The sequence below is a fragment of the Cebus imitator genome, unplaced genomic scaffold (genome assembly GCF_001604975.1).
Source record: "Cebus imitator isolate Cc_AM_T3 unplaced genomic scaffold, Cebus_imitator-1.0 Scaffold260, whole genome shotgun sequence".
NCBI lineage: Eukaryota > Metazoa > Chordata > Mammalia > Primates > Cebidae > Cebus > Cebus imitator.
The window spans coordinates 2,066,908-2,078,694 of NW_016107575.1; the positions used below are offsets into that span (position 1 = coordinate 2,066,908).

Genomic DNA, 11,787 nt, shown 5'->3' on the forward strand with positions numbered 1-11,787 from the left:
AGTCTCCCGAGTAGCTGAGATCACAGGCATGCACCACCACGCCTTGCTAATTTTGTATTTTTAGTAGAGACGGGGTTTCTCCATGTTGGTCAGGCTGATCTTGAACTCCCAATCTCAGGTGATCTGCCTGCCTCAGCCTCCCAAAGTGCTGATATTACAGGTATGAGCCACCATGCCCAGCCTCACTTTTTTTAAATTAATAGAGATGAAGTCTTGCTATGATGGCCAGGCTGGTCTTGGACTCCTAGCCTCAAGTGATCCTCCCACCTCGGCCTCTTAAAGCACTAGGATTACAGGCATAGGCCACCATGTCCAGCCTGTTTTGCTTTCTTATCATTCATGTATTCACTGGAGTAGCACTTATAATTTCCTTCAAATACTCTGCCTTTGCATTCACAATTTGGCTGTCTGGCACAAAAGGCATAGCTTTTGACGTGCCTTCTTCACGAAGCTTCAACATTTCCAGCTTTTGATTTCAAGAGACATGTGACTCTTGGTTTCACCTGAATACTTAGAGGCCACTGTAGGGTTATTAATTGGCTTACTTTCAATATTACTGTGTCTCAGGGAATAGGGAGGCCAGACAAGAGTTGGGGGAACAGCCAGTCAGTGGAGCAGTGAGAACACACACAACATTTACTGATGAAGTTGCCGCCTGATATGCGTGTGGTTTGTGGCACCCCCAAACAATTTTACAACAGTAACATGGAAAATCGTAGAACACCAAAACAGACAAAGTTTGAAATATTGCAAGATTTACTAAAATGTGACACAGAGACACAAAGTGAGCATATACTGTTGATGTAGGGTTGCCACCAACCTTCAATTTGTTTAAAAAAAAAAAAAAAAAAAAAAAAAAAAAAAAAAAACAAAAAAAAAAAAAAAAAAAAAAAAAAAAAAAAATTATCTGTGAAGTACAGTAAAATGAAACACAATAAAAGTATGCTTATAATTCTACATATAATTTCTGCAATGCTTTACAGCTGTACAAAGAAAAAAATGTCTACAATCATTTCTGTTGTGTAGCAAATACCACAATTACTTTTGCACCAACCTAATATTTAAAATGTAAGCAAGTTATAGGTCCAAACCTGTGTGTCGCTCTAGCCAACTTTGAGTTCATCTCAATGAGAAATAACTATTATTTCTTTTTCAAAGTATCTATTTTTTTTGGAAATGGGGTCTTGCTCTGTCGCCCAGGCTGGAGTGCAATGGTGTGATCTCAGCTCACTGCAACCTCTGCTTCCCAGGTTCAAGGAATTCTCCTGTTTCAGCCTCCAGAGTAGGTGGGATTATAGGCGCACACCACCATGCCCAGCTAATTTTCGTATTTTTAGTAGAGATGGGGTTTCACCATATTGGTCAGGCTGGTCTTGAACTCCTGACTTTAGGTGATCCACCTACCTTGGCCTCCAAAGTGCTGGGATTACAGGTATGAGCCACAGGTACAGCACCCAGCCTTAACTATCTATCTTAAAAAAGGACTTATCTTCGGCCAAGCGCGGTGGCTCATGCCTGTAATCCCAGCACTTTGGGAGGCCAGGGCGGGTGCCTCAAGGCTGAGGCAGGAGAATCACTTGAACCCGGGAGGCAGAGATTGCAGTGAGCCAAGATTGCACCACTGCTCTCCAGTCTGGACAACAAGAGGGAAACTTCACCTCAAAAAAGGAAAAAAAAAAAGGACCTATCTTCTTCAAGGAAGAATATCAAAAGGATAATTTTCCTATGGCTTTCTGCTATGAATACCACAGCAGTCAGCTGATCTTATCTCTTGTCAAACATTCTGCACTAGGATCTTAAGGATTCTTTCACTGGTTTACTACCTTTAATATAGTTAACATTTTAACCTTGGAACATGGAATCATTCTGAAGATGCTCTACCATGTCTTAACTTACTGGATCCCATTTAGTCACACCATATGACACGACATGTTCTCCCCATAGGGCAATTTTCTTTTTCTTCTATGGTACCTTTATTTATTTTTCCAGTTAGCAATGTAAGCTTTCTTGGGCTTGGCCTTTAATCTGTAGTATACATCTTTTTCAAGGCTTCTAAAAATGTGTTTTTAAGAATCTCTAGTTAATTAATATTATTCAAACATTTAGTAAAATGTGAGGCACTGTTCCTGTACCAGACACATAAAATTCTACCCCATCCTTAAAACATCTACATTGCAACATAGAGCTACTTCTTTAAAATATTCTAAGCCCATATTTTCTGTTCCTTTTTCTAAAGATGAATAATCATACAATAGATCATTCTGGCTTTCTCCCTTCTGATAAACTGCTTGAATGTTGAATATGTCCTTAAATGATGATTATTATATCCTGATTTATCCACAGACCTCTCTGCTCACTAACTGAAACTAACCCCAATACGTATGTGCTGTGTATATAAAAGGATTATCATTTATGGATTGTCTCTGTTATTAATCAGGTCACAAACATTCATTCATTAAATCATTACACCACAGTAAAATATGTATTCCATGTTACAGACGAATAATGGTAAGGTTTAGCAGGTTAAGTAATCATCCCAGCTTCATACCAAGAGGAATTTGAATTAAATTCCTTTGATTCAATCCTTTATTGAATCTAGATCTATTTCCTACAATAATCAGAATAAGGTGGTATTTCCAACAAAGGTTTCAATGAAACCACAAATCCAAGAAAGAATGGCCATCTACAGTAGACTTTGATAACAAAATTTGGTGCTTGCTTTGGCAGCACATACACTAAAATCAGAATAATACAGAGAAGATTAGCATGGCCTCTGCATAAGGATGACATGCAAATTCATGAAGCATTCCATTTTTAAATTAAAAAAATTTAAATAAATTTAGATTCAGGCAACACACCCATTTTATAAAAAGAATTGTAGGTTTTGGAAATACAGAGAAAACCACACTCCTAATTTTTAGAAGAACATAAGAATTTAACAGAGGCATAAGATTATCTTTTACTTTTCCAGAAGCCCCCAATTTAAATCAGATCCCCATTATAGGGTTGTCAAACATTTTGGTTTCAGGATCTCTCTCCCTCTCTCTCTCTCTCTCTCTTAGTGCACGCGCTCGTGCGTACACACACCACACACACCTTTTTTTTTTTTTTTTTTTTTTTGGAGATAGGATCTCACTCTGTAGCCCAGGCAGGAATGCAGTGCATGACCACAGCTCACACAATCTCAAACTCCTGGGCTCAAGTGATCGTCTCACCTCAGCCTCCCACGTAACCAAGCCTACAAGCACACACCATCAGGCCTGGCTAATTTTTAAATTTTTTTGTAGAGATAGGGTCTTGCTATGATGGCTCTTCCTGCACTGGCCTCCCGGAGTGTTGGGATTACAGGTGTTAGCTACCACACTTGGCCCCTTCATACACTTAAAAAGTATGGAGGACCCTAGAAAGCTTTTATCTACATAGTTTATCGCTATCAGTATTTACTACATTAAAAATTATAACCAAGAAATGTTTAAAACTCATTTTAAAATAACAAAAAACTCATTAACAAAAGTGATCTATTTTTAAATGAATAAAACAAACAAACAAACAAAACCAACCACATTTTCCAAAACAACGAAAAATGAGAAGGCAAAGTGGCACTGATTGACTGATTGATTGAGAGACAGTCTTGCTCTTGTCATGCTGGCTGGAGTTCACTTTAACCTCTGCCTCCCAGGTTCAAGCAATTCTCCTGCCTCTCAGCCTCCTGATTACAGGGAAGGATTACAGGCGTGTGCCACTATGCCCAGCTAATATTTGGATTTTTGGTAGAGATGGGGTTTCGTCAACTTGGCCAGACTGGTCTTGAACTCTGACCTCAAGTGATCTGCCCACCTCGGACTCCCAAAGTGCTGGGATTACAGGTGTGAGCCACCGCACATGCAGCCCCAAAGTGGCTTCAAAAAAATTTTTTTTTTGCCAATTTAGTTAATGTCTGCCTTAACAAAAGACATCTGGATTCTCGTGCCTTCTGTATTCAATTTGTTGCAATACCATACATCCTATCACTACTATATACTCATACGAATGAGAATGAAAAGGCAAATAATATCTTGGTAGGATTATAAAAATAATTTTGACCTCAAGGGTCATAATAGGGTTTCAGAAACCTGCAGGCACCCTTTACTATTCCTTCATACCTCTTACTAATATTTAGTTACATATTTGTGCCCAGATTTTGTTCAAAGTCTGTGTTACAATGTAGATTCCATAAATGTAGCAATTGTGTCTATTTTTATATGTGGATATGTCCATATTGTCTACACATAGTACCTGGCACATAGTCAATTACAAACATTTATTGAATAATATACTATAATGTGATAGTAATATAAACTACTATGGCTAAAAGAAGATAAATGTGCAATATCAATCTGGAGGCAAATTTGGAAGGTTTCATTCGTATTTGATCTGGATCCTAAACAATGAGTAGGATTTTGTTAAGCGTATGTGGGAGCAAGAATATTTCAGCCATAGTAAACAATCATCAGTGGCATCGAGGTAGAGGATATGTTCATGATACTTACTGCCAATAGTTTGGTATGCTTATAGCATAGGTGAGTAGGAGTTTAGGAGGAGATAAAGATAGTAAGAGGAGACTGAAAAATCTTCAACGGAGTTTGGATTTTGTTTTAGAGGCAAGGATCAAATGTTCTGAAACATCCATTGTTTCAGTTCCTCACAGTACCATTTATTAGATAGGCTTGGATAAGTTTATTCTAAATCTTATTCTGCTCATACTTCCTTCACAGGGTAATGGTAATAGTTTATGACATAATCACTTCATGTGTCACCTTGTTTACTGTCATGACTCTAGTCAAAATTATCATCCGTTCTCTCTGAACTACTACTACTTACAAAGGCATCCTAACTGGTTTTCCCACTTCTTTTGACCTAACTCCTATTCTGCTCTCATCCATTCTGTAGTCAGAGTGGAATCTGTAAAATACGTCACTGATTCACAACACTCCCCTTGCTTAAACCCTTTAATGTCTCCCCAGTCACTCAGAATAAAACCTAAACTTCTTGGTATAGAGTGCAAGATCTGAAACGACCTCATCCTAGCCTACATCCTGCCTCATCAGGCACTACTCACTCTGGCCATACTCAATAAGCTCAATCACAATTTCAGCAGCAGAGCAAAGCCTTCACACATGCTATTCCTTCTTCCTGGAATACTCTTTGCCCAGCACCTTTCTAAACTAAGCACAGCTTCTTCAGATAGTTTAAATCTCACTTTTTCAAAAGAGCCTTTCCTCATCACCCTCCTCCCAATCTATATTTGATCCTCATTAAGCTCTCCCATCACCCTATATTTTTTATTTTGGCAAATATCACAATTCAGAATTCATGTGTGCGTATGTATGTATTTTTAAAATAATTTGTTAAATGAACAACTGATTGCAGAGACCACATCTAAACCCAGGACATAGTAAATTTTTAATGTAGTTTTTATTGTTATAAATGGCTTTTGATCTGATTAGACATTACATTTTAGGATGTCTAATCTGGCAATAATGTTTATGTTAACCAACAAGCCAGAGAAGTACTGGAGGCAGGGAATCCCATTAAAACTATGCTACAATTATAGACAAGAAGTAATGAGAGTCTGAACTACTGCTGAGGAATACTCTCACAACAAACCTGTAAGGTAGCAAGAAGGAAGCAACAGTTTTGAGAGTAAATTACCATTCCAAAACAGAAAGTTTGAAAACTTTGTATTATAATTCAGCTGCAAGTTTAGACAACCACATAAGTCGGCTGCTGAGAGAAACTGTAGTTCCAACTCCACAAGTAACTCATAATAATTCCAACACTGGTACGGTGCAAAAGAAGCCCCTATAGTCAATGTAATTATGTCCAGTGGCTAATTAACTGAAAAGGTCAGGGAATCATGAGGAACGATAAACACAGGCCTTGAACATTTTAAATACTTAAAACTGTAAAATGAACATTCATTCTCTAATCTTTGATATAGGACCAACAATCTTCCTTTAAATATAATTCACATCAGTGGAGAACACCAGTTAACCCGATGAGTTGGTTAGGTGGAGGTCAGTTCAGAGAGCTAAAATTACTTTTCCTTTTTGAGTACTATGGTTGCAATGACACAAACTGAACAATAAGTTACAATGTGATGGCCAAATGAGTGGCTTACAAATAGGTATGCACATACACCTGAGGACCTGTAGGAAGACTCTTTGTTGGGGATATAGGTAGGCTACATTATTTAGTTAATGTATTCATCTAGAAAATTAGAAAAAGTCAGCATTTGATATTTATTTATTTTTTGGGATCCAGGGTTTCACTCTGTGCCCAGGATGGAGTGCAGTGGTGTGATTACAGCTCACTGCAGGCTCAAACTTTTGGGCTCAAGCAATTCTCCCACCTTGGCCTCCCAAGTAGCAGGGACTACAGGTGCATGTCACCACGCTCATCTAATTTTTTAAATTTTTCAGAGACGAGAGTCTTGCTATGTTGCTTAGGCTGGTCTCAAACTCCCAGGCTCAAGTTATCCTCCCCATCTTGGCCTCCCAAAGTGCTGGGATCACAGGTGTGAGCCACCGTGCCTGGCCTCAGCATTTAATATTTACATAGGTACCCTAACTTACGGTTAGTATCAGAGATGTGACACATATAGTCAAGAGGTCTGCTGAAGACTGGGCATTTCATACAGCAGAACACTTGACAGTGGCACTCTCCTCTTTCATTTGTCTTACTGTGACATACTATGACTCACATATACTGATTTAAGTAAATGTATGGATTGGATTATGTTACCGAGTTTTAACTAAACCTTATAGAATGAACAAGTGAATAAAAGAATTCCTACAAACAGATCTCAAACTTCATACTGAAGAAAACATTATTGCTGCTAGAGAAAAAAAAAAAATCAAAATTAACACTTTCCTTACTCTAGCACATGCTGTTTGTCATCCATAATACAGGATAAAAACAATGATCTAATACAGTGGTTCTTAACCAGAAGTAATTTTGCCTCTCAAGGCATTTGGTAATGCCTCACAGCATTTTTGATGTTTCTACTGGGGGGTAATATTGTCATCTTGTGAATAAAGGCCAGGGAAGCTGCTAAACATCCTACAATGCATAGGATCCCCCCATCCCCCAGCAAGAATTATCCACTTCAAAAACATCAACAGCACCAGTTGAGAAACCCTAACCTAATAATCCCTGACAAGAAACTGGCTGTTTAAAAAATTATCCAAATTACTTAAAATATGAATTTGTACACACTATTATAATGATCAACCTTGGCCTAATGGTATGTTGCAATTTGAAATATTAGCTAAAGACCAAAAAACACTTCATAATTTCACTTTTAGCTTGGCTTTTTAAAAATTCATGTTAACAAGTTCATATTTTATAAAGTATTATCATTTTCTTCAGTGGCACACATATAGCATAAATAAAACAGATATGTACTGGGGTAATAGCTCACTTTTTTAAATGATAGAGCACAAAATTTTTAAGTCTGGAGACTACTAACTCAAATACTGAAGCTAACAGATATCAGTGTATTAATACAAGCGAGTTTATTAAAATTCAGATTTAAAATCCAAACCAAAAGAAAAAAGAAATGAAGAAAAAGAACCTGGTAATGCAATGTTTTATTTTCTAGGGCTACCACAGTCCAGGGTACTAAGCAGATTCAAGACAATATCCAAATTCAAACCATCAGCCGAAAGGTGTAAAGAGAGCAACATGTCAACTGTGGTTAGTAATCTCAAGAAAACAGATGTTGTACATTATATGGTAGGAAGCAAGGGGGCTCCAATAGCATGGAAGTTAATGGCATGGACTCTAGAGTCACAATGTCTGGGTCCAAGTCCCAAATCTTCTACTCAAGCAGTGTGCTCTTAGGTAAGCTGCATAACCTTTCTAAACCTAATTCCATTACAAAATGAGAATTATAGTATCTAACTCTTAGGGTTGGGTGAAGGTTTATGGTAAGGCATAGTGAATGAGTACAGACTTTAAAATAAGAATTCCAGCTCTGTCACTTAGCTTTGTAACCTTAGGCAAATTATTTAACCCCCAAATGTCAGTTTGTTGACATATCCCTATTATTTGAGTGATACAAACTTCATAGATTTGACCAGAGAATCCAATGGAATCCTCAGTGCCTGGCACAAATTAAATAATAAACTGAAATAATAAATGAATTAGATATCCAGTTCATTATTTTTAATCATAAAATTAAGTGGTACATTATTACTATACAACTTTTTTGGGGATAATCTCTGTAGTTCCACAACGACTATCTTTCAAACACCTAATGATAGATATTCTTCTGTTAGCCAATACATATTTACCAAATCCCTACTGTGTGCTCAGGCTCATGCTAAGGGTTGAGGATGAGCAAGACTGACACATTCTTGTAGCCCTCAGAGAACTCACATACTCCATCTAGATTTTTTTTTTCTAAGCTAAAAATCCCTACTCCTTTCACTGTTCTTCAATGATTTAGTAACTTCTCTCTTAAGTGTACTGACTTCCCAAAATTCTACATATCACCGTCTCACTAAATGAGTTTTCCATCTTAACCTCAGATTAAAAATCTGAGGAAGCTTTTACAAATCCAGATGCCAAGGCCTCACCCTCAAAAACCAGAACCTCTGGGCAAAGGACCCAGGTATCTGTACTTTTTGAAGGCACTTCTGATGTGCAGCCAAGGTCAAAACCAAAATAAAACACTACTCTAACATCTGTTACCCATACCTGAATGAAAGGAAGCATATTTTAATTATCTATTATGAGAGTAAAATGAGATTATTTCCCACAATTGCCCAAGATTATTAATGCAGCCAAAGCAACGGTTTTTTAAGAGGCATATCACAATTCTGATTTAAATTAAAAGTATAACTTATTAATGTATCCATGTAACATGCATTTTTTTAAAAGACTAATTATATATCATGAACTAAGGATACAAAGTGTCTTTGCCTTCAAAGATTTGAGCTCATAGTACAGTAGAGGTATTACAGACACCTATACTACAAAATGGTTACTTCAAATAATCAAGATGTGCCTAAAATACTATGAGAGTACCAAGCAGAGAAGATGACAGGGTGTGGAGTAGAGGGGAAAACAAAAGTACTTAGAGAAGGCTTCTGGAAAAGATAACCAGAACTAAATTCTGAAGGATGAGTAAAAGTTGATGAGTTCAGTGTTCTCCAAAGGAGTCTACAGTCATCCTTCCATATCCACAAGTGATTGGTTCCAGGACTCTCTCCTACAATACCATGATCCTTGGATGCTGAAGTCTCTTATATAAAAAGGGAGGGTACTTATATATAATTTATACTTTCCATATACTTTAAATCATCTCTAGATTTCTTATAATGACTAATACAATGTAAATGTTACATAAATAGCTGCTATATTATCTTGTATTTGTATTATTGTATTACTTTTTATTGTTTTCCTAATACTTCTGATCTGCAGTTGGTTGAATCCTAGGATGCAGAACTTGTAGATATGGAGGGCCACAGTAAAAGTGGCATTTTGGGTGGGGCAATTCTTTGCTGTGTAGGACTTCTAGTGCATTGTGTTCCTTGATCTGTGGGCATTAAATCCAAATAGCATCCTCCAGTCATGGCAATCAAAATATTTCCAAATGCCTCCCAGCAGGGCAAGTATCACCTCAGAAACCACTGAAAAAAAAATTGGGTGGTGGGGAAAAGATGAAGGAAGACAGCATTCTAGGACAAAGGGACAGAAACAACAGGAAACAATCATGAAAAATGCAAGGGTTTGATTGGAATTAAACAGCATTTCCCTAAAATATTTCAGAGAATATTAGCATATACTACACAGAAGCAATGTTCCATAGTCAAGGAAGTTTATAAAATTCTAATTTAGACAAAAGTAAGGCCAGGTGCAGTGGCTCACATCTATAATCCCAGCACTTTGGGAGGCCAAGGAGTGGATCATTTGAGGTCAGGAGTTCAAGATGAGCCTGGCCAAGATGGTGAAACCCCAACACTACTAAAAATATTTAAATGCAATTAGCTAGGTGTGATGGCATGCACCTGTAATCCCAGCTACTTGGAAGGCTGAGGCAAGAGAATTGCTTGAGCCCAGGAGGTGGAGGATGCAGTGACCTGAGGTCGTGACACTACACTCCAGCCTGGGTGACAGAGGGAGACTCTGTCTTAAAAAATAAAAAAAAATAAAAAATAAACAAACAAATGTAAATTTCTTTACTACAGTTCTTCTCAAACATTACTATGCTAATATCCAATTATGAAACCCCAAAAGGGGAGCTATATATTACTGTACAGAGTATCACTTGCTTGCCAAATCAATTCAGATACATTTTAGATGAATCCCTTAATATGTGAAATACAGAAATCAAGTAAGATTCAGATGACATGGTATCCCTCATTTGGGCTTGGAAACTCAACAGGTTAGGCAATAAGGAACATTTAAAATTTCCCAAAATTGTAAACTATGGAAACTATATTTGGGAGAACACTTTGAATATTCAGTATACACAATATAAACTTTAGGAAATACTGTGCTAGAGCATTTAGCACACAGCAAGGATGGCTGATAGACATGGGTAGAGAGGTAGGAAAGAGCAAGATCACAGAGGACCCGAACCATGACATTTTGCGGAGTTCTTATCTGGTTTAGACATTTGTTTTTAAAGTGAAACACAGACCTCCCTGTCTTTACTTTCCCACCCCCAAACAATCCAGGGAACAAAACAATGCATGAGATCAAGTCACATAAAATAAAAGCAGTTACACTTTGCTAGAGGAGAGAACTGGTAATTTTTAATTTTATTTTAAGTTTATGCTGGGGACTAGCTCCTTTGTAAGAATAAATGTTGAAACACAAGATATAAAAGGTTAAAGCTAAAGGCAGCTAAGCAGAACAAAATTAAAAATCAATCATCAAACAGGAATCGATTTGATGTCTAACTTCACTATAAGCCTCACCTATCTCCTGCCTGGATGGAGTCTTCATCCTGACTAAATAACTGGCTTGGCCCAAAATGGCAGAAAGGGTGAAAAAAAGACATTAAAAACAGAGGAGTGATGTATTCCCAGGGTAGAGAACACAACATATTTGGTGAATGAGCTTTCTGAGACAAGATGTCTGAGAAAAAGGTTATGCCTACTTAGGCTTATTCTCCCTGCTGTTCCCCATAACATTCTTAAGCTAAGAGCAGGCTCAAATAGAAGTACTCAAAGACAACAAGGATGAGTAATAAAAAGAATCCATCAAAGGGCCTATGAAGAGAAATGTTAACACCCCCACACCCCCCCCACCACCAATAAAACAGGGAGCAGTGGATGAGAGAAGAAACGTAATAGGCAAAGGCAGATGAAATAAATACCAGAAATCAGTCAAGGAAACAAAAGAACTGACTAATATATCCCCATCTACCATTATCAAATGCATTTTAGGGGAAAAAATGACTCTGAGAAAACTAAATTGAAGAACAGATGAAATGGGAGATGAAGCAGCAGGCAGTGGCTCACTCCTGTAATCCCAGCAATTTGGGAGGCTGAGGTGGACAGATCACTAGAGTTCAAGAATTTGGGACAAGCCTTGCCAACATGATGAGGCCCTGTCTCTACAAAAAAATACATAAAATTAGCCAGGTGTGGTGGCACACATCTGTAGTCCCAGTTAATCAAGAGGCTGAGATGGGAGGATGGCTTGACCCCAGGAGGCAGAGGTTGCAGTGAGCCAGGATCACAACATTGCACTCCAGCCTGGATAACAGAGCCAGATACTACCTCAAAAAAA

At 37.7% G+C, this 11,787-nt stretch overlaps 1 protein-coding gene and 1 non-coding gene across 5 annotated transcripts in view; one reads left to right on the forward strand and one right to left on the reverse strand.

The window, feature by feature from the left end:
* Positions 1 to 11,787, reverse strand: part of BRAF (B-Raf proto-oncogene, serine/threonine kinase) — a 203,603-nt gene that overhangs the window by 159,488 nt on the left and 32,328 nt on the right. The window lies entirely within an intron of this gene.
* LOC119467110 lies at positions 2,712 to 2,818 on the forward strand. The gene has a single exon (XR_005195640.1). It is a non-coding gene; the product is annotated as a U6 spliceosomal RNA (small nuclear RNA).